Consider the following 5,000-nt stretch of genomic DNA (forward strand, 5'->3'; position numbering starts at 1 on the left):
AACTCAAAGGTTGAGGCTTCTGAGGATGGAGATATAAGTTGCGTGAATGGTGATACTGCTGATGGTAAGTGCGTGGATCGGGCAGACTGTAATGACGTTTCAGCGCCCCTTCAGCTTGATGTGCCTCTGGTCTATGGAGATGTATTTCCATTGGAGAATGCAGTTACACAAGCCTCATGCAAGAGGTTCTGGAATGATGAGGATGAGACTGAGGTGAGTGAGGGGGACGCTGCCGATAAGAAACAGGAAACCATAAGTAATGCTTTCCTAAAGTCTAAAGTAGGAGATGGAGGTATTAAGAAAACAAGAAAAAGAAAAACGAAAAAAGTTAAAGACGTTTCATAATGAACTTTCCGGTGTTGTTATTGTTTTCTTTAATGTTTACATGTGTGTCATTAAATGTAAACGGCTTGAGGGACGTCGTTAAAATAAGAAATGTATTTGAATATTGTCAGTCTAATTATTATCAGATCGTATTTTTACAAGAGACCTTTTGGGATGACGTTTTTGTTAATCAAATTAGCCATATGTGGCAGGGTAAAATTATATTTAACAATAGTAATGAGCATAGAAAAGGTGTTGCTATACTGATATCTAATACTTTAAAAGATGGTGTACTAGATTATGATGGTTATGATGGGAGAGTTTTACGTGTAGAAATAGAAATCGAAGATACTGTATGGAATTTTGTTAACATTTATGCACCAAATATTGTGAATGATAGAAAGTTATTTTTTGATCGCTTAAAAACATGGCTTGTACCATTTTCTGACAAACTGATTACAGGGGGTGATTATAATACAACCTTGTCAACACTCGATCGTACAGGTATCTCTACACACCAGGTAAATTCTAGTGTGTCTGCGTTAAAAAGCTTGATGTTTACTTGTGATATTTTTGATATTTGGAGGAGTAGGAATAAAAATTGTGCTATTTTTTCTCGCAAAATGGTTAGTGATGGTAATCTATCTCAAAGTCGCATTGATTATTTTTTAGTTTCAAAAGAACTGTCTCCTTGTGTACAGAATGTTTATTATAGGGATACATATTTTAGTGATCATTGTTTTGTTGTTATGAAAGTTGATTTAGATCGGGGAAGTAAAGGTCCTGGTATATGGGTGTTAAATAATTGTTTTTTATTGGAGGAAGATTTCAATACAAAAATCAGGGCTATTATCAATGATGCGAAGAAATGCCCTTTATATGAAGATGAACCTAAGGTATGGTGGGATAACTTAAAATATAAAATCAAAAAGTTTTCACAGGCCTATGGCAAAGACCGTAGTAAGAAACGTAATGCTGAGTATTTTAAGATCCAAAATAAATTAAAGAGTTTTTCATCTGATATAGCCAACGGAAAGTCTTTCAACTGTAACAAATATGAGGAACTGAAGACAAGTTTGGAAAATTTAGAAAAAGAAAAATGTAAAGGTGCTGTATTGAGGTCAAAAGCTAAATGGGCTGTAGACGGGGATAAGAATACGGCTTATTTTTTAAGGCTTGAGAAATTTAGACAAAATTGTAACACTATAAAATGTTTGCGTTCTTCGAATGGTGACCTACTAAATGATTCTGATGAAATGTCTAATGAAATTTATAATTTTTATAACGACTTGTATAATTGTATTGATACAGATGATGGTGATATTGATAACTTATCATCTTTTATAGACAAAACTGTTAATGAAGAAGACAGATTGAAATGTGATACGGTTGTTACTAATGATGAAATTAGAGATGCTGTGAATGGTATGTCTAAAGGTAAAAGTCCCGGACTGGACGGGCTTACTGTTGAATTTTATTGTCATTTTTATGAAGAATTAAAATGTTGTTTTACCCGTGTTGTACAAAGTATCTGGGACGACAGGGAATTGACCAGATCTATGAGACTTGGTGTCATCAACCTTGTTTATAAGAAAAGGGGTGAAAAGTCTTTATTAAAGAACTGGAGACCTATTAGTCTTCTTAATGTGGACTACAAGGTATTAGCTAGAATAATGTCCAATCGATTAAAAGCTGTGTTACCTTCAATTATTTCTGAATTCCAGTCTTGCTGTGTAATTGGTAGAGATATTTCTGACACTATTTTTAGTGTTCGAGACATTATTGACATTTCATTTCAGGAGGATTTTGAAACCTATATTCTTAAAATAGACCAGGAAAAAGCATTTGATCGTGTTAGTCATAAGTACGTATTTAGAGTATTAGAGAAATTTGGTTTCGGCCAAAATTTTATTGAATGGATCAAAATATTTTATACTGGAATTTCTAGTTCTGTTAAATTTAACGGTAACTTGACCCCGTTTTTTCCCATACAAAATTCAGTCAGACAAGGTTGTCCGATATCGGCGATGCTCTATGTTTTAGCAGCAGAACCTCTTGGTCGAATGATTTCCAAGTCTCCAGTCATAAAAGGTATTGTTGTTCCTAATTCAAGCTTCGAGTCTAAAGTGTATCAACATGCTGATGACACAACGTTGACTCTTTCTGATAAAGAATCAGTTGTAAATGTTTTTAATTTGTTGGATGTTTATAGTAAGGGCTCTGGTGCCAAAGTTAATAAAGATAAATCTGAAATTTTATGTGTTGGAAAAGCCATGATTACAAATGAAGAAGCGGAACGGTTAGGTATACAATTATGTGATAGGGTTATTTGTGTTCTAGGTGTTTGGATTGGTGTCGATCAAAAATTATGTAATGAAAAGAACTGGGAAAGTAAAGTTACTTCTATACGAAATATTTTAAGATTGTGGTCTCAGAGAAAGTTAACTCTTCACGGAAGGGCTGCTGTACTTAGTTCTCTGATTATGTCAAGATGTTGGTATTGTATTACCTCTCAGACTATACCTCTAGTTGTTATCAATGAGTTAAAAACTTTATGTATTGACTTTTTATGGCAAAGTGGGGCCCATCTGGTTGCGTATGACACCATCATCGGTAAAAGAAATTCTGGAGGCCTAAATATACCTGACATTGAATTAAAGCTTAGGTCGTTTCGAATAAAGTTTCTAGTTAAGTGGCTAGATAAGTCTTGTAATGCAGTCTGGAAAAACATGTGTGTTTACTTTTTCAACAAAATACTCAATTTGAATCTTAATACTGAGATCATTTATTGCAAAATTCCAGACAAGTATTTAAAAGTGTTGCCTATTGTTTATCGTGAAATGTTAAAAGCTTGGTATGCTTTTCAAACTGTTAATGATGTTAGCCATAGTAATATAGACACGCCTTTTGTGTATGAGCAACCCCTCTTTTGCAACCCCAGTTTTATGAAGAATGAAAAACCTATTTTTATTCATTATTTTGCTAAGGCTGGAATAACCAAAGTTAAGCATTTGACACTTGAAGTAGTTTCTAAATTCCTTTCTCCTAGTGCGATAGTTGATATTGTTAAGGAAACTGTACCTGATATTTCTCTGGATACTGTTGTTTCTGACTTTAATACTATCATGAGTTGTATTCCAGCCAGTTACAAGAAAATTGTTTTGTCTAAGGTGTATACTGGTCGTAGAACCGATTCTATGCCATATGTTACTTACAAAGATGGAAATGATACTACCATTCAGGTATTTCTCAGAACCACCCGCGATATCTATGCCTGTTTCATTCGCAAGTGTTTCAAAATTCCAAAGTCGACTGAATATTGGTCAGCGCTATTTCCAAATGTTGACATTCCTCGTGTTTTTTCCATAATGTACGTGCCTTTTTTTCCCTGTGATATTATCGATTCTCATTTTCGAGTAGTTCATAATTCCATATTTACAATGGTGAAGCTAGCGAAAATTGGCAAAGTAAACAGTGACACTTGTCTTGTTTGTAATTCTAAGCCGGAAACGTTACAACATCTTTTTATCGATTGTTCAGAATTAAGTGAATTTTTATCATATGTTCAGTCATTATTACAGAAACTTTTCTCAGAAGCTGATCAGAGCAAGTTGGTAGATATTTCTTTAGGAAAACTAATCCTCATGGGTTTTACAAAGAAACTTAAACATACCAATCAGTACTTTATCAACTTTTTTCTGGGAGTAGTGCGTTTTTGTATTCTTCGAAGACGAAATATAGTGATAAATCAAATGCCCAAGGTAAATATTAAAGCTCTGTTCGTTTATACGTTTAGGAAATATTTTGATTATGTTAAAGTCTACTACCAGATAAAAAAGAAGTATGCTCTCTTTAAGAAATACATTGTTGCCGACAACTACCTCTTAAAAACTCAAGATGTTTCTCTTTCTACAGAGAACATGACTTTTTATGAATTATCTATATAAAATGTATGTCTTTCATTGCAATGTTGGTTGTGTATGGTCAGCGAAGTATTTTGGAAAGATGTGATAACAGTTTTACATTACAAGTAATATTTTAACTTTTGTATTAGTTTTAACCGTTATGTTAATGTATTGCATATGAACTGTGAGGCACCAATGGGGCCCCAACCCCATTGGTCCTATTTGCTGGGAAAATAAAATCTATTTATTCAAGAAAAAAAAACCGGTTCTCGTCCGATCACCGAAGTTAAGCAACGTCGAGCCTGGTTAGTACTTGGATGGGTGACCGCCTGGGAATACCAGGTGTCGTAGGCTTTTGTTTTTCTTCATAATTTCCTTTTTAAATCATTTTTACCCCTCGCAAAATCCTCACTAACATAACGGCCGACACATTTTTTACTCGAATACTGAGTCCTTGTCCTTTTTTATTCACTGAAGGCTAGAGTCGTGACCACTGCTATTTCCACTCTGCACATATCAAATGTACACACTCACAACTCTACACTTTTACATTGCACATGCAATGAACATCATTACAGACAAAACATCTGGCAGCTCCACATCTGCCCTTGGTCAACTGTTCAAGGTGGTCGCGTACCAAGGGACATGGCAAGTATACATGTACGCCGGATGTGCACATGCAGAAAGCCATGTATAAATAGGCAAACTTTTAGTCGTCTAATGTCTACGGCCATATCACGTTGAAAACACCGGTTCTCGTCCGATCACCGA

General features: G+C 34.8%; 1 non-coding gene across 1 annotated transcript in view; it reads left to right on the plus strand.

The window, feature by feature from the left end:
• Positions 1–4,951: 4,951 nt before the first annotated feature.
• The window catches only part of LOC132551724 (5S ribosomal RNA), a 119-nt gene continuing 70 nt past the window's right edge, over positions 4,952–5,000 (plus strand). Inside the window, exon 1 of the ribosomal RNA XR_009554285.1 lies at positions 4,952–5,000. This exon is cut by the window's right edge and continues 70 nt beyond it. This is a non-coding gene — a ribosomal RNA (5S ribosomal RNA).

The sequence above is a fragment of the Ylistrum balloti genome, unplaced genomic scaffold (genome assembly GCF_031769215.1).
Source record: "Ylistrum balloti isolate Yb309-2 unplaced genomic scaffold, AGI_CSIRO_Ybal_v1 Utg370210, whole genome shotgun sequence".
In the NCBI taxonomy this organism is placed as follows: Eukaryota; Metazoa; Mollusca; class Bivalvia; order Pectinida; family Pectinidae; genus Ylistrum; species Ylistrum balloti.